Source organism: Lepidochelys kempii, chromosome 1 (genome assembly GCF_965140265.1).
Source record: "Lepidochelys kempii isolate rLepKem1 chromosome 1, rLepKem1.hap2, whole genome shotgun sequence".
Taxonomy (NCBI): domain Eukaryota; kingdom Metazoa; phylum Chordata; order Testudines; family Cheloniidae; genus Lepidochelys; species Lepidochelys kempii.
The window spans coordinates 325,545,883-325,571,934 of record NC_133256.1 but is presented as its reverse complement, the minus strand read 5'-3'; the positions used below and the strand labels follow the sequence as shown (position 1 = coordinate 325,571,934).

Sequence of the window (26,052 nt, the reverse complement as noted above, 5' to 3'; positions counted from 1 at the left end):
TCAGTCAACCTGATGTTAATTTGAACATTTGTACTGTGTAGTTCTGATTGATTGCCATTGAACTCGCTCGAATACGAGTAATTTTACCAGGTGTCCCATATTCAGCACAGGGAAATATGGTCATCCTATCCCATGAATCTGTCACATCCCTTGGTTGGTTGTTGCAATGGTTAATTATGAATTAATTATCCTTACTGTTAAAAAATGTGCTTTATTTTGAATTTGAATTTTTCTAGGTTCAAATTCCAGCCACTGGATCTTGTCACAGTTCTGGCCTTCTTCATTTGTTATGTTGTCATCTGCCCGATGGTGCAACAAGGGTCAAAGTCTCATTCTGGAGCATAGTGCTTGGCTAGTTTCCCTGTTGGTACTAGCTGCTAGTGGGCAGAGCCATGGCCCCTCGCTTGCCCTCTCAGTGCATCTCTGATAGAGCTGTCCAGGCACAGAGAGGGCAGCATGTTACACTCTCTGACAAAATGGCAAAGAATACCACCCTGGTGTGTGCTCCCTGGGAGCCTTCAAGAGGAATTGTGGCAGAACCAGCCCAAGTTCCTCCAGGGAGCTCCCGCTGTAACGCCGCTCCTACATACAAGTTCCCCAGAGGTTGCCAAGGGCAGAGTCTAACCCCAAATTAGGCCTCTTAAAGGATGAGTGTAGAACTGTAGATTATAATTTGGATGTAAGGTCCAAATTAGATAGCAGGTTTTGTCGGAGCAACAGCTGGAGCTACAAATCTGGCAGCTCCATCAGATGCATCTAAAGCAGCTCTAAGGGAGTGCTTAGAAAGAGCTTCTTGAATAATGCCTTTGAATAACTGTCTATAAGACTCATGCAAAAGGTTTAATGAAGGCAGCATCCTGATTTACAAATCGTATCTGGAAAACAAAGCTTGGTAATTAGCTCTCCTCATGAAAAGTGCTGCTGAGGAATAAGCTTTCCTTCCCCAACAGTCATGCTTGGTCGACTCTTTATCGGGAGAAGCAGAGTGAAACCTCCTCTGAGACTTAGAACTGTCATTAGCCACAGCTAGAAGTCTGGAGAAGGATGGGTGAAAAATCAACTAAAGTCTTGTTTACATAATTGATAGAATCATTCTGGTTTCTTAGCAACAGGAAGAAAAGAAGCTGCTTGAGATCTGAGCTGTTTGGTCAAATGCAACAGACCATCACTTTTCATAAAGGGTCACTTTATTTTTAATCTGTAGCAGTTTAAGGTTTATGTTCCTTCTTAGATACAGAGGACCGAAGCAACTCTGCTTTTATTGCCAAATAATTTATGAGCTACTGAAAAGCTCTCATACTACCAGGAAAGCAAGCATCATCATCAGACACATAGTCTACTGAGGACCATTGCACCAGCTAGAGTGAACACGGTTGATGGTATTGCACCGGGTATTGTGTAATTAAGTTCCTGGATTTCACTCAATCCTGTGAATCCACAAATCTCTGGGGTGGCCCCACAGGTGGTGCCAAGTGGGGTGAGAGCATGCACCCCTTCAGACGTCAACAGAGAATTTGAGAGCACGGTGTGCTGGAGTGTTTTTTGCCCATCTTGGTGACATGGCTGAAGAGTATGCAATGCCACTTTGGAATATAATGAACTACTGAAGGAAGGCCAGATCTCTATGAGAGTATGACATTTCACAAATAAAGTGAAACCACTTTATGCTCAGGGTTTGGTGCTAACAGCACATATGGAACACCTTGAACTTCTCCAAATCTGCTGGTAAGAAAGTCCAGGGTACTGCAGGTAGTACACAGGTTTGGTAACTGTTGAACTCAAGACAAAGACATTTTTGTGTCCATAAGTGACATGTGGACTTTAGGCAAGAGGTGATGAGATCTATTTGTCGAAGAACATCTGGTCTATTGTGACCATTTAAACTGTGCTTGCATCCCAGGCAGATGATCTCATCAGTGCTTTCTATGGTACTCGAACCCATCTGCACCAGGGGTTGTGTTAGCCCAGCTCCAAGATTCTGGACCTTGGTCTTCACCACGAGACACTGAAACCTATAGAGCCGCAATGTCTTGGAGACCTTGAAGGGCAGAGCTGAAATTCTCTGACTTCTCCACAAGCAAGGCAGCATTGTCAGCGTAGGCTTGGTCAGTGAATACTTCTTGACTATCCTTTGATTCCAGTGTGTGGAGCAGCAAGTCCTAATAGTCAGTCAATAGTTTGACAGAATAGTGCCAGGGCAAGAATGCATCCCTGCTGCACCCCAGCGATTGTATAGAAACGCAGCTACAGCCATGACCCAGTGAGCACTCTCATACCAGTATTGGTGTGAAGATCATGCATCAGATTTAGCAGAACATCTGGAATGCCAATTCCTTTCAGTGCGAGCCAAAGCACTGACCTGTCAACTGACTCAAAAGCCACTTTGATGTCAAAATATGTCATGTGAAGTGGGCAGTTAAATTCTTGGTACAGCTCAGCTAGAAGCTGGAGGGTAAAGCCATAGTCCATTGTCAACCACTCAACTCTGAAACTTGATTGATGTGGACAACAGTATTTATTAAGCATTGGCTACATCCTGCCAAGCAGAATATGAGCTAAGACCTTTCCAGGGACCAATAACAATGAGATTGGCCTGTAGTTGCCACACTTGGTGTGAGATCCTTTGCCCTTGTACAGGGACACTATGATGACATCTTTCCATTCTGCTGGTACTTTGCCTGATGCCCACTGTTTTCAGCACTGTTTTCAGAACAGTTGCTGCAGGCTGATGCTCACTGGTTCCAAGGTGTCTTTGAGCAGTTCAGGAGGAATTCCATCAGGTCCAGCAGCATGTTCATTCCATAATTTTTGGATGGCCTTTCATACTTCCTTGAGTGACAGAGGGACAGTATTCATCCCTCAGTCTGCAGCCATGCCATTTTCCAGGTCATGTAGCTCTGGCCAATTGTCAGCAGATGCGTGGTTCATTAAACTTTCATAGTGTGTTTTCTGTCTGTCCAGAACCTCATCCATTGATGAGCAGAGAAAGCCATCTGATTTCATTATGGGAATGTTAGAAAGCTGTTTATAGCTACCAGTCAGGCACTAGATGGCTCTGGATGCAGGGTGGAGATTGCTATATTTTAAGCCATCCTCTACTTCATCAGCCAGGGAGTTAATGTAGATCTCCTGGTCATGTTTTGCCATGGCCCAGAAAATGCCTTTCAGCCATTTATGTTCGTGGACAATTCCCTGCTTGCATTCATCTGCCTTTTTCATTAATATATCACAGGCCTCTTAGGAAAGCCAAAGTTTTTTGCATGACTATCTGAAGGCAGTTGTTTCAGCAGTGGCATATGATATAGTGTTATGTATACCACTCCAGGCAATCTTCATGTAGTCTAAGGGAGCGCCCAAGTTATGTGTGTGATCCTCAACAGCCTGTGTATATTTCACAGCTTCAAGAGGATCCTCAGATAGACACTGGACATTGTGCTGTTGATGGACGTCTGGCTTGTGAGGAGATGGAAAATGCAGTGAGAGCTGAGTAACACCTAGTCTATGGTCTGAGTTTGCTGGTACGTCTGCACCACTGAAGACCCAGTGAGATTTCACTAGGGAGCAATTTCTGACAAGGTTATGGTCAGTTTCTTTCATGGCACATCCATTGTCTTAAATCTAGGTCCAGTGATGGTTGTTAAGGTTCCTAAACCAGAAGCCCATAATAGACAAGCCCTAAGTGGCACATAATGTCAAAAGCTGGGGGTGGTGTTATTTGGGGACCCAACCCAAAGTGGTCTACCATGATTTCATACTCAGCTCAGTCTCAGCCAGTCATGGCATTGAAATCTCTGAGCACTAACCCATGTGTCATGTGGTAGAATTAACTGGATTTTTGCTGTTAGCTGGTGGCAGAATCCATCCTTTTCTACAGGGGATGTGTCTTCTGTTGGTGCATAGGTCACAGTGACAGATAAGTGTCCACAATGATGCTGGAGCTGAGCATAGAGTAAATGTGGAGTGAGGTGCTTCTATGTGGTTAAAATCTGTGCTGGGGTTGTCTAATAAGTGCCACACCCGGAGTTCAGTGTGACCCCCCAGAGTGGAGGAAGGTTGTTCCTTCACAGTGGCTTGATTGCTTGGTTTGGTAGACAGGCTTCTGTGATGCCAGTAATTATGATCATGTAGCAGGTGAGTTCTTTGACAAGAGTTGTCTTGCACCCAGTACTGTTCAGAGTTACACAATCCATGTGGTGATGCAGAACATGCTTCTAAGGTCCAATTTGGATTTCCAGGAAGTTGTGGTCATCGGGTCTATGCCTTCCCTAAGAGGATTTGGCCCATGCATGCAGAACTCTCCCCTCCTCTTGGAATTGGTAACATCAGGTCTTTATCCCTGGTGCTGTTGTCACGGCCTGTTTCCCCTTTGTTTCACTCTGCTTTCTTGGGACTGGGGACACAGAGAAAGGTTTTATTTTGGGGGACACCACCACCCTTCCCAGGAACTCATCCACCAAATGCCATTGATTCCTGATTCTGAAGGCAATTGTTTCAGCAGTGGCATGTGATATAGTGTTATGTGTACCACTCCAAGCAATCTTCATGTTGTCTGAGGTGGTACCCGGTTATATATGTGATCCTCAACAGCCTGTATATATTTCACAGCTTCAACAGGATCCTCAGATAGACACTGGACATTGTTCTGTGGATGAACATTATGAAGAGCTGGCTCTTACTTCCATCTTATGTGGTCCACACATCTACAGTCATCATTCATCCACCTTCACCACCATTGGGGAAATTGGCCATCATCCACTGAGTCTATCATTGGTCCTCTCTGATTACCTAGAGCAGGGGCCCTTATCAGGTACTACCAGCGGGAGACAGGTGGACCCAGTACTTGAGTGTGCCCGGACAACGGCACCCTGAAGTACAGCAGTTTGTGACACACAACTAACTACCCACAAGCCTTGAAGGGGATACCCAGGAGGGGATGGCAAATAGGCAAATATTACTTTGCCAAAGGAGATGGAAATAACCTACCTGATCAGATTCTTATTTAGTAGGTCTTAGAAGTGTGATTACTTCACATGTGGGAAGGTTCTTTAGTATTAAATGCCAATATGGAGGGTTTATTCTATAATCTTTCATTTGCACACTTTTAACAAGAATGAAAAAGAATGAGCATGAGAAATTCCTGCATCAACATTCATGGTACTGTAAGCCACAAGACGCTGAATTCAGGGGAGATTTTAACCATCCTCGTATCAGTTGGGTAACAGCTACAACCAAATATGCATTATCGAAGGGGTTCCTAAATTATATAGATTACAATAGGTAAGAAACCACAACCAGAGAAGAAGTCAACTTGCATCTACTTCTTAATGAAAGGGAGTAATTAAGTGAGAGTGACAGAATGGTGGGGAAGTTCAGAACCAGTGATGATGAGCCTCTTTGAATTCTGTATGCTAAGGAACAGATTCATTTTCTTGATGCAAATGTAACTGGCTGCTCTTCCTGCATAAGGCATGCTCCTAGTCTGTTGGGAGATGCATCTGCTGACAATACAACAGGGATAACGAAATCATAACATTTTCAGTATAGCTGCTTTGTGATCAGCGCTTTTAACTCCTCAAATACTGGTTTAGGTCTGTCTTCCTAGTGACCAGCAATTTCATTCTGCAGCTATTCCCTTAAACAAAACCACAGAGAGATTTGGGGGGAATCTTCCCAAATGGTTTCATATCCTCATCTCTGTAGACCTACTTTATGTCTTGGAGAAGAAGTTTCAATTATATTTTTATCTGGATTAGTGTTTAAATCATATTTGCTCTATTTATGTCCTATTCAGACACACTGGTCGTGCTCTCACCCATATTATCAATCTCATTAGCATATAGATAGTCACTCTGATACTAGTACCATGATATGTATCCATACTCAGTTCTTATGAGTCCCTGTCTTTTAAAAAAAATACCATCATCTACAAAATACTACCAGAAATATGTCTCGAGGCTAGAAAACATTCTGCAGGTTTCATTCATCAGGCTCAGACTGAATTAGGAGAATGTCATCTCTCAGACCCAACCTGGCCCACTTCAAATACATCATGCTCTGGTGAGATACAATAATGGGTCTCTGGCCAAGTATTTCTGCATTTCAGGATAAAGCCCTTGTGCCACACCCCCTTTCCCTATGAGCCCTCTTGTTTCTCACTGCTTGGTCACTAATGATGTCTGCACCTTTTCATAGGAGTCTTTCCTAATCTGATCCTGTGACAGCTGTTCCTTTCAATCTGCAAGAGACAATCAGATCAGCCCTAAGGTAGTCATGTTGCATCTCATTGTTGCGGGCTGCATCTTCTTCCATCCAGCTAGTAAGAATTTTAGCTCCTTCTCATGGTGTTTTGTCCTAGCTTTCTCGTTCTCTCTCCTCTGTCAGGTTGTGACACATCTTCATAAGTATATCAGCCACAGATAACTGCTGCAGATATTTATCTATGCTTAATTGTATGTATTCTTCAAATATTGACCATATTCTGGTTATAAAATTAATGTGGGTAAATCAGAAATTGACGCAAAGTAATTGTGACTGAAGTGTGTTAACACTTAATACTACAGTTTGCAATCATAATTACAATATATTTGCTTTTTAATTACTATCTGGCTTATTTATCTCCATGAGAGAGACTTCCCAAGAGTGTCTTTCTCACTAAAATGTTTTATTTTTACAGAAAAATGCAGCCATTGAGTGAGACGGAAATTACTTCATTATTATTTAAAATGAATTCGGCCTGTCAAAATGAGCTCATTGCCATGCACAGTGCTTCCTTCTTAATTCAATCTCAGCCTTTCTAGCAATTGAAATTCTGTACTGAGATGATGTACACAGTAGGCTTTTCTAATACATACTAAACCTTGTTTTAGGAAGAGTAAGGATGCATATATATTTTTGAATAGGGCGCATAGTTATAGACCAAGTTTTGAGGCAGAGTAAAAAGAATGTCACTCTTCCATGGGACATGTAAACTGCTTTGCCAGCTCAGAATCAAGCTGTGAAGATGTCTAAGGGGAACAGAAGGACTCTGCTGCCTGACCGTGCAGGTCTTCAGATTTTGCTAGCTCAGGACAAAACTAGGAAGAAATATTTACATATAAATAATTGGAATGCTAGCTATTGCTGCTCTTTTTTTCTTAGAATAAGAAAGAAGAAAGTGAACAGCAGAGGAGGAAAGAGATGCTTGAAGAAGATATTGAAGGATATAGGAAGATGAAAGTTTAATGATGAGGTGGAAGTGCATTGCCACCTGAGGAAAGAATAAAGAAAATAGGGGAGGTTCAGGGAGGAGAGAGATCCATCTGAACAGGAGTCTGAAAGCACTGTGGTGTGTCCATCTGGAGGGAAAAGAAAGGAAGGAAAAACCAATACAATGGACTTTCAAACTTGCCAGATCTGTGATTCCAGCAGAGTTAAACAGTAAGGGCCAACTCCTAGGGCCCTTACTTGGAGCTCAGTGGTATCTTTAGAGCACTTTGGAGCAGTATGGAAACTGAATACATCCTTTAAGATGGTTCAGCACACCCTTCCCTCTGGGGGGCCAGGAGGAGGGGCAGAACCTCTTTAGGAGCATCCTTTCACTCAGGTGAATACAAGTTCTGCTGCTGAGGGTATAAGGTTCCTTGTTCAGTCTATCCCTTGCACAAGCATGCAGGAATCTGGCTCTCAGTTTTTGTTTTGGCCAATGTTAATTTTGTCTGTAAGGACTTTTTGGTTTGGACATGAACAGTTTCTTCAGGATCTAGAATCAATGGAGTGGGGGGAGGGAGGAGAGAAAGAAAGTTAAAAAGTTCTTCCAGTTTCAAATTGAATTTCTCAGAACCTCATTTAGGTCTGTCTGTAGTTGGTCATTAATTTGCATGTGCAGAACCTTAGCAAGTGAGTGTTAGTGTGATGGGAGCATTGTTGTGGAATCAACTGAATGTTTTAGAAACTAATTGGTGGTTTGCCCTCCCTTCTGGTCACTCTACTTAAAGAGTGCAGCAGAAGAAGAAGGGGTTGAGTGACAAATCATTGAAAAAACTTTCATTGAGGGAGACCGAAAAGATTCATCTCCTTTTTAAAGTGAACAGTAATGAGAGATGATAGGATAAAGTATACAAAATAATGAATAATATGGAAAAGGTAAATCAGACTCTCTCTCTCTCATGTTATGCAAGAACAACTGCAAAGTCAAAACTAAGAATAGGAAATACTTTTTCACACACAAAATTAGCCTCTGGACTCACTGACACAGGGTATCATTGTGGCCAAGAGCTTAGCAGGTTTGTAAAGAGTGGATATATATATATGGATAATATTTGAGAAGGGATATAGACCCTCACGTCCTGAGCATAAACCAACTTCTAACTAACTGAATTAGATAGACACTTACCCTGAGCCAGGTTATCCCATAACTGCCTTACTGCAGGGTTTCCTTGCGCTTTCTTCTAAAGCAGCTGGCCACTGCTGGAGATGGACCGTAAGAACATAAGAACGACCATACAGGGTCAGACCAATGATCCATCTAGTCCAGTGTCCTGTCTTCCTCCAGTGGCCAATGCAAGATGCTTCAAAGGGAATGAAAAGGACGGGGCAATTATCAAGTGATTCATCCCCTGTTATCCAGTCCCAGCATCTGGGACTCAGACAGGATACTGGACTAGATGGCCCAGTGCTCTGATCCAGTCCAGCAGTTCCTATGTTCCTGGGAAAGTTTTTCTGTTTACCAATAGTTTTGTTGGGAAAGAGCGCCCCCACTGCTGTGTTTCTGCCTCCTCCTACGAATGCCATCTGACACTGGCTTCCCCTAGCAAGGAATATTTCCTTCCCTGTGTCACTCATGTTTATTCCCCAAGTTCTCTAGTTTGTAAGCAACAGTAGGTTACAAAGTGTAAGCTAAATAATGTCCCGAAAGGTTACTCAAGAGAGCCAGAGGCTCTACAGTCCCAAAACAGTGAGTTGATATTTGGCCTGAACCCACAAAGGGAGCGAGGTTTGTAATCTTATAAGTTTTATCCCAAGGTTTAGGGTACTCCCCTAGAATGGGGGAGATGCTGGTTCAATTCCTTCCTCTGCCTAAGGAGAAAGGAGCGGAAGATGGATTCCCTACATCTCAGGTGAGTGCCCCACCGCTGGACTATAGAGTGAATCTCACTTTTTCTCTGGCCCAGATAATAATTAATTAAAGTGAAATGGCTTCAACAAGAGACACCATATCAGAATATCGCATAGTCCAGTGGTTAGGGCACCCATCTGAGAGGTAAGGAACCTCTGTTCAAATCCCTTCACCTCATCAGGTAGAGGGAAGATTGAACTGGGATCTCCCACATCCTGGCTGAGTACCCTAACCATTGGGCTAAAAGTTACAAGGGACACTGCCTCCTGTGCCCCCGGGCTGTTTTGTGTGGTGTCAGGAATGCTTTGAGTACACCTCCTGGATCACACCCTGCAGGGAACAGAAACATTCCTCAACCTATCTTCCCCTAACTTGCAGATTGCACTGGGAGTTAGGCATGAAATAGGGATTCGGATGCCTGCCTGAGGCAGCAGTCTGTATGCCCAGAGCCAGAACTTCGGGCACGTAGGGAACTTGTACAGCAAAAATGTAGGTGTCGCATGAGTTTAGACACCTACAGGATTAGGCAGCAGTTATGTGGATCGCAGTGCTGCCTAAATCTGGACTTTAGGCACCTAAGTCCCTTTCCGGATCTGGCTTTTTCTGACTTGCCTGCTGCCCAGCCTGAGCCACCCTTAAACCAAGGGGTGGGAGCCTTTAAATTCCAGTTCCCAAGCCCTCTCCAGTGCTGCTGACTCTCTTGTGTTGCCTACAGAGTACAGCAACCCCAGTGATGCTACAGATTTAGAAAACTTCCATCCATTCAGTGGAAGTACTGTATTTCATGGGTTTGTTTCTTAATACAGGGCACATCTACACTGCAATTAAAAACTGCAGCTGACTCAGGCTTGCGGGACTCGGGCTAAGGGACTGTTTAATTGCGGTAGACATTCATGCTTGGGCTGGAGCCTAGGCTATGGGACCCAGCAAGGGGGGAAGGCCCCAGAACTCAGGCTTCAGCCCAAGCCCAAATATCTACACTGCAAATAAACAGCCCCTTAACCCAACCCTGTGGGCCTAAGTCAGCTGACAAAGGCCAGCCACTGTTGTTTAGGAGCAGTGGAGACATATCCATAAAGCCCATATTGCTGACCTGACTCAAGCAAATAGTTTCATATAAGTCAGTGGTATGGCGGATTTTGTTGTTATTTACTGTGCAAGTGTAACTGAGGACAGAGGTTGTTCTTATATTTTAATTTTTTATAATATATGAGTGCTACCCTCCACTTAAAACATCTTCTGTGGGGGAATTGGACAATACAGTAGAACCTCAGAGTTACGAACACATCGGGAATGGAGGTTGTTCGTAACTCTGAACAAAAGTTTACACCTGAACTTTCAAAAGTTTACAATTGAACATTGATTTAATACAGCTTTGAAAATGTACTATGCAGAAGAAAAATGCTGCTTTTTAACCATCTGAATTTAAATGAAACAAGCAGTGAAACAGTTTCCTTACCTTGTTAAATCTTTTTTTTAAACTTTACCTTTATTTTGTTGGTAGTTTACATTTAACACAGTACTGTACTGTATTTGCTTTTTTATTTTGTCTCTGCTGCTGCCTGACTGCATACTTCCAGGTCCAAATGAGGTGTACAGTTGGCCAGTCAGTTCATAATTCTGATGTTCATAACTCTGAGGTTCTACTGTATTTCATATTTCCTATTTAAAAACATTCTATATTTCCCAGTAAAAGTTGATGAATGATACATTTTGGATTTTTTTTCATAAAGTCAAGGAGCAGTGAGAGGAAAAATTCTGTGTAATTCAAGTGCCGCTGGTACTTCAGGACAGGTGTAGATGGATAACGTTGTGCAAGCTGTCAATCCCCCTGCCAAGGAGATATCTCAGGCTTGTGGCATCATCTGTCCAGTTCTGCGATGAAGATATGGCTTTAAATACAAAGTCAAAAGAACAACTGGAGCTAATGCACAATGTGGGGAAAGAACACAGGAAACTTTCTTTCTCTCCCTTGAATGTCTGGGCAGAGAACAGTCACAAACCCTGGTTTTGCTGGTATTCCCTCAGAAGCACAAGGTGGTGCAAAGTGCTCACAGCACTAAACATGCTGAAGGGGGGCGTGCAGACCAAAGTCAGCTTTGAGTTGAGCATGTGTTACATTCGGTTCCAGGGGATAGTACTTCCCATACCTCTGGGGACACTGGGGTCACCATCTGCTTTTTCCCTGCAAGTGCAATACTTCCTAGAACTACTATTGCTGTAGTGTATCTCATTGCCCCCCTTCAAGCAACCGTGACTTTAAATGCCACAATCCAAATCAATGTATGGCAATCTATTCCTGTTATATTAGAATCTTTCCATCTCTTTGCTGATGCAAATTAATCAGAAAACAGATTCTACATTGATCACTGTAGGGTTTTTGGACAGAAGCATACAAGATCTGGAGAAGAAATATTACTTCTCTATAAGAAAAATATACTGATAGTTCTAATAAATTGATCTTGCAGAAGCTTATCACTTACTTGAAAAAAAATGGACCAGATCCTTGGCCCTGTTCTGGTTACTTTCACCTCTCAAATAATGCATAGAAACCACAAGCCAGTTCATCCTGCACCCCATGTTGGAAGAAGGTGTGGCTGAGGCAAAGGGATGTGGCCAGAAAGCCATTTTGCTAAAGTATTCCCTGTCTACCAGAATGTCCCCCCGTAAGGAACTATAAGAAGTCGGATATCATTCAGAGAAATCCTGAGGTTGTTCAATGTTATGTCAAGAACCAATCCAAGCCCTGACCAGCACTAGGATCTGAGAACCACGAAGGTGACCCAGCCCATCTCCTCCTCCACTATCAGCATCAGCATCGCCTCTATCAGGCATCTCTCAGCCCCAGCTGTGGATCAGGACTAATACATTTTGGGGGTATACAGCCTAAAACTTAGGGAATCAAAAAAATGTTCAATTTGTGTGCTCTTTGGTGGCTGTTGCTGGTGAGATGAAAAGCAAGGACTATCTACACTTGTTTAAACTGTATTTAGAAGAGGGTTTGGATATTCATGAAAATTCTTTGCCTCCTGTGGTCAGAGCAACCTTCAGCACATGGCCCATCAGGGTAATCTGCTGGTGGGCCGCAAGACATTTTGTTTACATTGACCGTTCACACCCTTGCAGCATCCAGTGGCCAGGAACAGTGAACCACAGCCACTGGGAGCAGCGGGGGCGGGGGATATCCGTGCCTGCGGATGGCTGCATGCCAAAGGTTGCCAACCCCTGGGTTAGAGCCTTCTTCATCCCTACCTAGCAACCTCTTTTTGTTACTCAGTCATCTTTGACTTCTGTTTCAGGAGCAATGAGTCATTTCAGACTTTTGAAACTCACCTGGATTGTTACTTTCATACTTACATCTGTCAGGATGTGGATTTTAAGGTTTGCTTAGCAACTTGCTGATAAATTATTTTGGGAGAACAAAGTGTTGGCTTTTCCAAATTTAACACAAGTAACTATGAATCATCAAGAACATTTTATATATGATATCTGAGGTTAAACAAATTAGGGCTGGATTTAAAATGTTTTATCTGCATCAGCGTCAAATTATATATGAAAAGCGATATTTTTCAGATCAACTGGTGGATTTGTTTTTGCACAATAAACTTCATAAGCTCTCTAAAGACTCTTCTTCTAGCAGTACCAAACTATTGTTTAATGAAGAATCCAAAATTTGAGAAATTATTATTGTTGGATTTTGAAAGTATACAAAATATTTCTTGAATTGTCTAATTTTATACTTGTTTGGAATTAAATTACATGTAAAGTTAGCTCTTTATGCCACTTATTTTGAAATTAGATGGTATTTGTATCGGAATGAAATGATTAGTGTGTGAGTACCATTGCCCTCCAGTGGCTGGAACCAGAACTTCCCAATTGTCTAGGTCCAGGATACACTAACAGCTGCTAATGGATCTTCATCTTGAGCTCAAGCGTTGGAGGGCCTGTGCTTTGGGATCAGGATGATCTATGTTTTATCCCCACTGCCGCAGTGAAATATGGAGTTTCCATGAAGCCCAGGTTGGCCACAAATTCATAATTCTGTCGTTAATAGTATTTCTCAATTGTGTCATCAATGCACGTTTTCTCTTTTTTTAAATAATATTTTAGGTAACTGTCATAATTTTAATTATGTTAAAATAATGTATTGCCAGGAGATCTCAGTAACTTCCTGAATTCAGCAATCTGCTGAAACCAGAGCACCAGCTCCATTACTACCATGAGCACTTAATACAAAGAATGGGTATTTGCTTCATACAATTTCTTTTAAAAATATTTCTTCCTGACTGAAGCATGAATTGACTGTAATGCACTATGTGAATAATTGCATTAGAAATATACTTACCTTTAGCAAACAAATGCTAATAGCAGCCTGCTGTTAAAAAATAGAAGATAATGTTGCTACAGAAACAGAAGCTTTGGGCATCTTTCTCTTGCCAATTAATGGAAATAAAACCCTCATGCCCCTAGCCTATACCTTGTGAGAGAAAGTGCGAGTACCCATATGCAAGTTCAAGGCTAAGACCTGCAGTTTGGAAAACTGTGTGCATCAGTGACTCATAGCTCGTCTTCTAAGGCTTTTATACCAATATAACTATTGCAATTAGGGAATGTGAGATAGAGGTAGAGATATAGTACCAAAACTAAAGGAGGACTTGTGGCACCTTAGAGACTAACCAATTTATCTGAGCATAAGCTTTCATGAGCTACAGCTCACTGCATCGGATGCATGCAGTGGAAAATACAGTAGGGGGATTTTATATAGAGAGAGAACATGAAACAATGGGTGTTGCCAGACCCACTGTAACGAGAGTGATCAGGTAAGGTGAAAAGAAAAGGAGGACTTGTGGCACCTTAGAAACTAACCAATTTATTTGAGCGTAAGCTTTCGTGAGCTACAGCTCACAGCAGGAGAGAAAAAAAACCCTTTTGTAGTGATAATCAAGGTGGGCTATTTCCAGTAGTTGACAAGAAGTGTGAGGAACAGTAGGGGGGAAAAATAAACATGGGGAAATAGTTTTACTTTGTGTAATGACACATCCACTCCCAGTCTTTATTCAAGCCTAATTTAACAGTACCAAAACTGTTATACCAGTACAACTATTCCCCTCTCTTCCCTCCACAAATTCCCTATGTGCCATTCTCCTATTCTCTTCTCTTTCAGGGACTTGCAATCTCTTCACCCTCTGCCTCATGCCAGGGGCTCTGTGTCTCCTCCCATTGTCCCCTCTCCTTATAGCAGGCTCCCAAATTCTCCCCCCATGTCAGGAGTTCTGTGTACCACTCCATTTGCCTCCTCCCCTCCATGCCATGCTCTCCAGTTTTTGGGAGACCTGGGGCAAAATCTGAAATTCAGGCTCCCCCACCCTTGCAAAAAAAATTACTACTGAGGGGAAGCCTGGTGGCTGGGGAGTGGGGTTTGGAGTTGGCAGGTCACTCATCCAGTATTAAACCAGACTGTCCTGCTTTTCTAGGGTTTGTCCCTCGTCCAGTACTCAGACAACACCAGATATTGTTTTTTCCAGTATAGGACAGGGGATGGCATTTTCAAGAGCACACCACTTTGCCCCCGCCCACACTATCTCACATGCAAAGGCACACCAACGAGGGGGGGGGGAGCAGCATGCTCTCGAAAATGGCACCTATCCATGTGGCGTGAGTTCACACACACATCACACTGGTGGGGGTGGGGTGGAGTGGGGTCAAGCCCACAGAGGTGCGGCCCCACACCATTCCTGGAAGTACCAGAATATTTTGTGTTTCATGAACATGTGAGTGGCCACCTTAATTTGGAGAGTGAGCCCACCCTGCTCTTCACCCCACAGCAGCAGCTCCTGCCAGCCTACCTCTCCGCTCCAAGAGTTGTGACCTCAAATTTGCCATTCACCCACATTTGGCCTGGCTGCCCTCCCTCCTTTCCCCACACCCTCATCATGATGGCGGGCCAGCCGGGCCAAACCTGAATGGCACTGTGACCCAACATACCAGGTCACAATGCAATCTGGTTGCGGGGGGGCTCTCAGACAGAAGGCCCAGGACAAACTTCCCCTTTTTCCCCCTCTCTGGGCAGCCCTGAATTTATACCAGGGGCTCTGGCTGCTCCCCCCCCCCCGCCTTCCTCCTCTGCCACATGCCAGGGCTCTGAGTCCCCTCATTCCCCCCATTTTCCCCTTTCACCCAGGCCCCCTTACCAGGATCTTCCATTCTTCCCCCACCAGGGCTCTGTATGTGCCCCTTATTTCCCCAAATTTAGGGGCTCTGTATAAGCCCCTTTCCTTCCCATCCCCCTTCCCCCATGTCTCCAAACCAGTCCCCATTATCCCCCAACAGCCAGGGGTTCTATATGTCCTCTAGTCTCCCCTGCATAGGGGCTCTGTGTGGCTCCCTTACCCACCACTTCTATTTTTGTCTTTTCTTTCTCTTTCAGGGTGTCCCCCATTTTCCCCTTTCATTTTTTCTGATTTTCACCAAAATCACTAGGGTTCTGGCCATTAACGCCTAGCACATGCCCTGACATTTTGGAATGGATCAATTACAGAGTTCAAAGGTTATAATGCTACAGACAAACAAACAAAGAAATGCCATTGAGATGATTTGTTAGGCCATGTCTACATTACAAACTTGTGTTGACTCAAGTTACATCAGCATACAGCTGCTGCAGTTAGTACATCGTTTATATGCATACATACTTGGCTCCTTGTGTCAGCAGTGTGCGTACTCTCCAGGAGTGAATGTATCAACTGTGGTGCACCATGGGTAAGTATCCAACTGTGCAACTTGCCACCATCCAGCTCACTGCCTTTTGGAAAGTTTTGGCAATGCATGATAGGGCCAAAACAAGTCAAGCAGAGGTGACAGGGAGCATGGGATCAACTTCCCAGTTTGCAACTGTCTCCATCCCATAATGTCATCTATAGCCCATAATTTTTGCACCTTTTTTTCAAAATCCAATAAACCCATGTAGCCCTCCTTGCTGTCCCCACCATTTCTGACAGAAACATGGAGCCTACACGGCTCTCCATTATTGTCATGAGTATTATAAAGACAGGGCACATGAACCTGCGGCATTTGCAGAACCGCAAGAAGAGCTGTGGGGAGCTCTTCTAATTGATTCCTTGGAGGACAGATTGCTGTAGGACACAGCAAGATCCAATTCAAGGATGTTGGTGGCATTCATAGAGCAGCTGCAGATGGTGGAGTGCCACTTCGGGCCCAAGAAACAAGCACTGACCAGTGGGGTCACAATCCAGGTTTGGGAAGATGAGTCATGGCTGCAGAACTTTCCAATGTGCAAGGCCACATTCCTGGATCTGTGTGTCAAGCTTGTCCTAGCCCTCCAGTGCAGGGACACCAAAATGAGAGCTGCACAGACAGTGGAGAAATGAGTGGCAATCGCACTGTGGAAAAGTGCAACACCAGATTGCTACTGGACAGTTGGGAATCAATTTGGAGTCAGGAAATCCACTGCAGGGGCCATTGCCATGCAAGTGTGCAGGGCCATTGATTGCCTCCTGCTACGCAGGACTGTGACTCTCGGCAATGTGCAGGACATAGGGGATGGTTTTGTAGCTGTGAAGTTCCCTCACTGCATTGGAGCAACAGATGGCATGCATATCCCTATTTTAGCACCAGACCATCTTGCCACAGAGTACATCAACAGAAAGGGCTACTTTTCTATGGTAATGCAAACGCTGGTGGATCACTGAGGATGCTTCACCAACATCAGTGTGGGCGGACCAGGGAAGGTGCATGACGCTCACATCTTTAAGAACCCAAAGCTGTTCAGAAAGTTGCAAACAGAGACTTTCTTTCCCGACCAGCAAATTACCAGCCACATCAACAGCACCACAGAACAATTCAACGACCAGCTTGGGAGGTTCAGCATGACAGTTGAATGTGCCTTTGGACATTTGAAGGGAAGCTGTCATTGTTTACTCACAAGATTGGACCTCTGCGTGAAAAATATCCAATGGTTATAGCTGCCTGCTGTGTGCTGCATAATATCTGTGAAGCAAAAGGGGAAAGTTTCTGCTGGGGCAGCGGGTGGAGGTGGAACAGCTCTCTGCTGAATTTGAGCAGCCAGATACAAGGGCTATTAGAAGAGCTCAATGTGGAGCTATAAGTCTCAGGGAGGCTTTGAAAGACCATTTTAATAGTGAGCCAGAGTAGTGTGTGTTGTAGCAGTGTGCTGTACTTGGCCCTGCTCTTTTGAGGCCTGGTATGAGTCACACGATGGTTGCTGTATATGTAGGACTACAATTATGGCATTGTTAATGCACCTATTAATTTTGTTTGTGAATGATCTTATGAGTTGTATGATATTCTGGACTAACAGGTAACTGGTCGCTTTCAGAACTGCTGAGCACCCGCCAGCTTATATTGTGAACTAACAGATGAATTATGTTCCAAATAATAGAATTTTATTCTGTAACAAAATCTATGCAAAAAAACCCCCAGGCAATTAAAAAACAAAAACATTTAAAACTTAATAAAATTTTATAAATTAAGAGAACAGAATTTATGAAGAGGAAAGAACATTCTTGTCCATTTCAGCTACACATACACCAACTGTGGCTTTCACAGGTCAGTGTATGTCAAGCTGTGATTGTCTTTAATGTCCCCCAGGGTGGAGTAGTAGAAATAGTGGACCGACCCCTGATGCCATGTGAAATGGTGGGGGGCTATAGGGAGGTCCCAATATTGTGTTCTCAGTGGTCTGCAGAGGAGGTGAGTCCTTCAGCATCTCTGTTTGTTGCCCGAGAAACCACATTATGTGCATCTCCCTCTCCTTTTCCTGCCTGGACTCCTGAACCTTTCTCCTCTCCATTCTTTCCTTCTCCAGCCTATCTGCAGTGTTCATCCTGCAGGCCCCATGCTCGCTACCCGATGCAGCAGTGGCTTGCAGGATCTCCTTGAACATGTCATCCTGCATCCTCGTCTTTCTCCTCCTTATCTGGCTCAGGCATTCCATGAGCATGCAGGGGAGACCCTGGCGGCCATAATGGCAGCAACTGTAGATAAAACAGGCAGAGGTACCATTGTCAGTGTATTTACTATGGAAAGCGAAATTTAAGATGCTGAGCTCACGCCACTTGCTCCCCAGAAATGTTTAGGATTACATTCTCACTTCTTCTTAGGATTGTTTGTACACAGCCCCAGTCACAGCACCAACCGTGGTGAGTACGGCCCACCAGGGGCTGGGGAAATTAGAAGGGAATTGCTCGGTTGCATGATTCTAGTAGTATAGGGCAATGGAACTGAATACTGGCACCGTTTTCCATAGGCTGTGGTGATTTAGCTGCTATTTATTCCTAAGGGTAACAAAGGCAGAGAGACCACAGTTGCTTCTGGCGTCCCGTACCCACTCAGCTCCATATGCTGCTAGCCTGTATACTGCAATGGCGCCTCCTGGAGTTATCACTGAGTGGTGTGGGAAAGTGTCCTACCGTGGTGGAAGAAACAAGGCAGCCTTCCCAGAAATCTCCAGCAGAGGATTGCAGAGTGACTCCAGGAAAGTTTCATCAAGATCTCTCTGGAGGATTCATGGAACATCTTTGTGTACATAAACAAACTGTTCTGCATGTCCCACCCCACCTCACCCTCCAGCCCACCTCACTCTAGAGTGGAATGAAAAGCAGATAGCAACTCTACCTCTCTTGGTTGTACCACTCCCTCTTCTAGCACGAATAAATTAATGATTAGGGAAAAGATGTGTCCTGCTAACAGGGGGCATCCCTGTTATTTAAAATTTAACTACGTGCTTATATGAGGTGCCTTTCCCTGCATTGGGCTCACCCATGCTTGACTGGCAGGACTGGTTGGACTGTGATGAAGTTGAGAACAGGTCCTGGCTTGCTGCACAGCTGGATCCCCCTGTCGCCTATCCCCTATACCATAATCCTCCTCCTCTTCCTCATCCACAAGCTCCTCCTCCTCGCTGTTCATGGCAGGGGCCTGTGACTTGGACTCAGGGCATGCACAAGGTGGAGAAAGCAGGGGCACAGACTTTCCCAGTAATTAGTGGGAGCACAGAGCTCCACCAGCCCCAGGCCGCGGCAGGGGCATGGAACATGCCCTCCAAAAGCAGTCAAATTTAAATTCCTGTGCATGCCCCTGCTTGGACTCCTCAGAAGTATCCACAGTGCTCTTGGGGGTGGTGATGGAGGCTCTGGCGAAGATGGCATGCAGCTCTTTGTAGAAGTGGCAGGTCTGTGGCTAAGCACCAGATCAATTATTGGCTTCCCTGGCCTTCTGGTACACCTGCTGCAGCTCCTTGGCTGTCACGTGGCGCTGCTGCTGGTCCCTGTTGTAGCCCATCTCCTGCATCCGCCGAGCCATCTACTCATAAATGTCCACGTTTCTGTGGCTGGATGGGAGCAGTGCCTGCAGAGCCTCTTCTCCCCACAGGCCCAGGAGATCCACCACCTCCTGTGTACTCCAGGCAGGCGCATGTCTGGAGCGTGTAGCCAGCATGGTCAGCTGGGCAGTTGCACTGAACAATGGAGAGCTGCTAGGTGTGCTCGCCAAGCCAGGAAAAGTTATTTCAAAAATCTGCAGGACTTTAAAGGGGGAATGGGGTCTTCTAGTCTCCTTAACCCTTAGGCAGCAGAGTTCACAATGGTGACCAGAGCAGTCAGTGTGGGGCATTGTGGGACAGCTGCTGGAGGACAGTAACAGTCAACATAAGTAACACAGTGTCTACACTTGCACTCGTCAACCTAAGTTCATGGACCGTGGCTCCACGCCGCTTGGGGCGGTGGTATTATTATCAGCATAATAGGGCACTTACGTTGGTGGGAGCCAAATTTAAGTGAAGACACGTGCACAACTAGGTCAATGGAAGCTGCCTTGTGTCGACCTAATGTTATAATGTAGACCAGGCCTTAGACGCATGTCTATTGTGCCCCAAACCCATAATCTCTGGGCCCTGGGTCTCAGACTGTTCTCCTTAACAATCTCTGCCCCTGTCTTTTTATATTGAGCCAGGGTTCTTTGTTCTCTCAGCTCACAGGTTTGGACTGGCTGCCCAAAGCCAGTCTGGGAAGCTTCACAGAGGGTCAGAGCCAGAGCATCAAAGTGAATGTTTCCTGCATTGGCTTCTCAAGTGTTTGGTGAAACGTGTATATCAGGAGCCCTTCCCCTTCAGGAGTACATTTCCTGACAATCCTGCTTGTGAATTAACTCACACAATTACTGTCAATCATTTTAATTATAAACATATTTTTAAAAGTCACCTGGTGCTTTTAAGAAGCCTGAAGAAGCCAGACAAGCCACGACAAGTTCTTCCTGCGTAACCCTGCACCTCTGGTCCATTCCCTACTTCCCTTCCATGCATTGTCCCCACTGTGATGGTCTGTGTTGAGCAGTAGGTTGTAAACTCTTCAGAACAAGGGCTGCATTGTTTTTAACAAAAAGAAAAGGAGGACTTGTGGCACTTTAGAGACTAACAAATTTATTTGAGCATAAGCTTTCGTGAGCTACAGCTCACTTCATCGGATGCATTCAGTGGAAAATACAGTGAGGAGATTTATATACACACAGAACATGAAAAAATGGGTGTTACCATACACACTGTAACAAGAGTGATCACTTAGGGTGAGCTATTACCAGCAGGAGAGCCGGGGGCGGGGGGGGGAGGGGGAACCTTTTGTAGGGATAATCAAGGTGGGCCATTTCCAGCAGTTGACAAGAACGTCTGAGGAACAGTGGAAGGTGGGGGTGGGGGGGAATAAACAAGGGGAAATTGTTTTACTTTGTGTAATGACCCATCCACTCCCAGTCTCTATTCAAGCCTAAGTTAATGTATCCAGTTTGCAAATTAATTCCAGTTCAGCAGTCTCTCGTTGGAGTCTGTTTTTGAAGTTTTTTTGTTGAAGAATTGCAACTTTTAGGTCTGTAATCGAGTGACCAAAGAGATTGAAGTGTTCTCCAACTGGTTTTTGAATGTTATAATTCTTGACATCTGATTTGTGTCCATTTATTCTTTTACGTAGAGACTGTCCAGTTTGACCAATGTACATGGCAGAGGGGCATTGCTGGCACATGATGGCATATATCACATTGGTAGATGTGCAGGTGAACAAGCCTCTGATAGTGTGGCTGATGTGATTAGGCCCTATGACGGTGTCCCCTGAATAGATATATGGACAGGTATAAATAAATAATAATGAGTCTTTCAAATATTTATTAATTATTTTCAATGGGTTTTTTTTCAGTTCCACAGGGGATCCACTTATGGGGTGAAATAATGCAAGAGCTGCTTTCTCAATCTGCTTTAATTCCTGGGTGACAGAAATACTATGAAAAGACCAGATCCTACTTTACTTTGGCCCCATAAATGATTACGTGAGGCTAAAAACACCAACACACTCACAGATACTGAGCCATTCAGGGTATTTGGATTCTCAGAGCCCTAGAGAGTTCTTCCTTTCCTTTCCTTTCCTTTCCTTTCCTTTCCTTTCCTTTCCTTTATAAATGCCCACACACCATGGTGATAGGTGCTTTAGAAATGCAGCTAGTGCTATAGAAGTGCTGATAAGAATTCATCTCAGGTGCAATTTGTCTGAAGTTGATGGCTTTACACCTAGGATAATTTGGCCTAGTAAAATATTATTTTTAGCACCCAAAATTATGCTAGGCACTCCACAGGAGACAGATACAGCCAATCCCTGCCAAAAAGAATTTACAATCTCAATTTTACGTATTATTCTCCAAACTTTTATAAGAAAGGTAGGACATTGTTCTTTCTTCCTGCCAAAAGATTTTACAAGCTGTGCTCTAGCCCACAAAATGGAGCCATAAAAGTTCAGCCAGTCTTTATTCTGCATAAACTTGCTTTGTGTTCAGTGAGGACTAGAAACGATAACCCAGGGTGAGTCTGTGCTTATAGAGAGTGACCTCATAAGACTAGAACTTATGATTGATCACAGAAATTTCAAAAACACTAAAAAAAAATCTAATGGGTTCAAAGTGATGTTTTTCTTATATAAGCATGAGCTTGTTCTCATCTGTGCAAAAAAAAAACAAACTCACTGAAAATGCCTGGTTAGATTCATAGCAGTTCTTGGTTTTATGAGTGGTGCTGACTCTGCTGATTTTCATAACAACCCCAAACAGTTTCTCAAGCGAATCAGATCATACAGGAAAACATGGCTGGGAGCAGGTTTTGCTTGGAAGTATTCAAAATATCAGGCTAAGAAAACTAAAATTAACTCTTTATTTACTGGGGTTAGCATTTCCTGGTGCCAGACATCAACGGTTCCAGACTTCAGCACTGACAAGGGTTAGGATGCTCAGGAGCTAGAAATCACAACTGAAAAAGATCTTCCCATGCTGCTTGTTTTGTTAAAATAACAATAACAATCAATAGTTTATGCTCTGTCATGTATTTGAGACATCTGTCATGTTTTAGCTTTAGATGAATGTGTGAGAGAATTCAGAAATAGCACAAGAAGGAAGCTCTCTGTGGTTAAATTTTTCAGTTCACTTTAATTGCTAATCATCTGCAGCAAATAATTAAAATACATTATTATATTAGTACCAAGCCAGAGGGAAATCCATCCATTGTAATGTTTGAGTAAATAAATCGACAAAATTTACGGTCCACCTACATGGAAACTTCAGAGCTGGTATTACGTGATGCCATAGATGTGCATTGTGCTTCGTGCTTTACAAAATGGATTAAGAGTAAGGTCAAGCCCCAAATCCATGGTCCCAATCCTCCACGGGATCCATGCAGTCAAACCCTTGCACCCATACAGAGTCCCACTGGGGTCATGGGTATGTCTACACAGGCCATTAAAGGAAGTCTCCCAGTCTGAGTTCACGGACTTGGGCTTGCAGGGCTTGCGCTAGCATTCCAGACATAGCTATACAGACAGCTCTTTGACGTTGCAGCGTGGGCTGGAGCTCAGACTTCCAAGCCAGTGCCCCACACAAACTTCCCTAAGCTTCAGAGCCCGAGCTCCAGCACAAGCCACAACTTCAAAGTGCTGTCTACACAGCTATTTTAGAGCACTAGTGAGTCTGTCACCCCGGGCTGGGAGGTTTGCCTCCACAGGCTGTATACACATACCCAATGGGACTGTATACATGTGAAGGGATGTGCACATATGGATCCAATTATAGGTTTGCAACCTAAGCTAAGAGAAGAACTATGGAAGGAGATGAAAACACATGGAGGAAAGGGAGGGAAGGATGGGGCTGAAGACAAAATGATTGTCTGGTTATTAAAAGGATTAGGAGTGTAGTCAACTCTCATGATATTTTTTCAAAGCACTCGCTTCTGGAGTCATGTGATTGTGTGAGACCCTTAGCTCTTTTTTTTAAAGTAAATTTCTAGCCCTCATGGCTGCAGAAAAAAAACTTGAAAAACATGAGCCTTAAAGGCTCAAACACCATGAGGCAAATACAAACATCCCAACATTTAGTTTTAGAATCTCATAATTTGTAAGTCACTCATGGTTTTGGGTGCCTGACTCATGAGTTTTGAATGGTTGGGGTAGGCATATTTGAGTTAGTGGCATACATCTAGATGGTTGCACTTTTCTCCATCACTAGATACATATGATTATAATTTATCATTTGAGACTTCCTTAAGAAATGGGTTTTGAGAAGACTGAGGAGGTGAAGTCAGTCAAGAAAGGTTTTCAAGGCACAGGGGGCTGCATGAAATAACACATTATGTTAGTCTCTAGAATTCACTTGGAAATGCTGATAGACAGCTATATAATTGCAACATGTTTTAAGTTTTCTGTTTTGCTTGACCACTTTTTGTAAGTTCATGCATAATAGGCCTGATTGAGGGTCCAAGATATCCAATAGCCATGCCCCAGTGAGAGTCCAGCTGCTTATGTTGCTGCCACCACCCTCACATCCAGTTGCATTTCTGGGACAGCATGCTGAATCCCAAAGCCCCCTTAATGCACATAGAGAGATAAGTATGTTTGTCATGGTGCTCACAGACATCACTGATTCTGCAATGGTTTTCCATGAGCACCAAGATTAATTTTTTTTAATATCATTGGGTTTGAAGTAACATGCCTATCTGTCCTTCCTGAAAGAGGGTGTGAATACGCTAGCCCAATTGGCCTAGTCAACAACCCAAATATTCACAGTGTAAGTTCCATATATACACTCATTCTTCTCAAAGACTGTACTGATCTTTGAAAGTGTCACCATTCACTTTTCTAAGTAAAGATACTCAAACACAATAAATTTCAGTGTCTGAGGTAATGATTTAATCCCCTCCTCTCTCTAGGATATTTGTCATCAAAGATTTACTCACATGCCATTCACTAACAGAAGCAATTGACAAGGATTGTGACAACTGGCGTATATTAACCCAGCTAAAGAACACAAGCCCTCAGTCTAGAGAAGAAGTGTATTATATTATTCAATTATTTCAACACCAACAATATGTCCAGCCCTGTACAAGATACAAAATGAAGTCACCTGCTCTGAAGAGTTTGCATTCTAGAAGATAGATACAGAGAAGACCAGATGCACTGGGCAGCACACAGAAAAGAATGAGCTGGAGGGAGGGTGGGAGGGAGTTCGGGCACCATGAATCGCTACTCTACTCAGCACTCGTGAGGAGGCCTCAGTTGGAAGGCTGTGTCCAATTTTTGGCACCACACTTTAGGAAAGATGTGGACAAATTGGAGAGCAACAAAAGTGACAGAAGGTTTAGAAAACCTGACCTATGAACAGAGGTTAAAAAATCTGGGCATGTTTAGTTTTGAGAAAAGAAAACTGAGGGGGTGACCTGATAAACAGTCTTCAAATATCTTAAGGGCTGTTATAAAGAGGACTGAGATCAGTTGGTCTGCATGTCCACTGATGGTAGGACAAGAAGTAAGCATCTTTATCTGCAGCAAAGGCAATTTAGGTTAGATATTAAGAAAAAATTTCTAACTATAAGGTTAGTTAAGCTCTGGAAAAGGCTTCCAAGGGAGATTGTGGAAACCAAAGCATTGGAGATTTTCAAGAACAGGTTGGAAAAACATCTGTCAAGGGTGATCTAGGTTTATTTGGTCCTGCATTAGCGCAGGAGGCTTTATGACTTCAAGAGGTCCCTTTTAGCTCCACATTTCTATGAATCTGTGATCATAACAGAAGGAGAGAGAGCTCTCTCTCAAACAGGTGTGTGACTGGACATGCAAAAGAACAGATCATACTTGTACAATACTCCAAAATCATCCGGTATTGAAGTTGGTTGAAAAAAATGGGAAAATGATGTCACACAAAAATTTAAAGTTGTTTCTATTTTGCAGAGTTTGACATGGAGCCATTCTTCCATTCACTACCTTTTCTGACATTTTTACTGAATTTTTTATTGACATTATTTTTAAAAATCTGCAGTAAGAAGAAAATGCTGTTTTCAGTAAACTAAACATTTTTTATAAAAAATTGAGAACATTTCATAAACACCAGACATTTTGATAATGCCAACAATTTTTCACAATTTTTTAAAAGGCCATTTTAAATTAAATGTCTTCTCATGCAAAAAATTGACCAGTTCTATCCATAATTTAACAACCTGAACTACACAAGATCACTATGGGAAGTCTGTGTCTGATAGTATTGCCATTAAATCTGATCAATGTCATCAAAGAAGGGGAAAAGCAAGAACTATTTCTTTACAACACACATTCCTGTACTATTATCAGAGACTATGGGGTCTTTAACTCTGGTCCACATGGTTCTTAGGAGCCAGAAAGTGCCAACCCACCAACAGTCACTAGCAATAGAAGCTGAACTGCTTGTTGGGTTGTTTCCATTAGGAGGAGAAATTGATGATAAGATTCAGGTATTCTTGAACGCAATCCTGTTTATTTACAAAGAATGTACTCAATATCCTGTTTCCCTGAACACAGTCAGAACAAAGAGAGGCAGTTCACTTCTTCAGATTCCAAGCCTCTTTTTCAGCTAACACTGTGCCCAGAATAATATCTCTC

General features: G+C 43.5%; 1 protein-coding gene across 6 annotated transcripts in view; it reads left to right on the top strand.

Moving 5' to 3' along the window:
- The window catches only part of LHFPL3 (LHFPL tetraspan subfamily member 3), a 401,928-nt gene that overhangs the window by 364,046 nt on the left and 11,830 nt on the right, over positions 1–26,052 (top strand). The window lies entirely within an intron of this gene.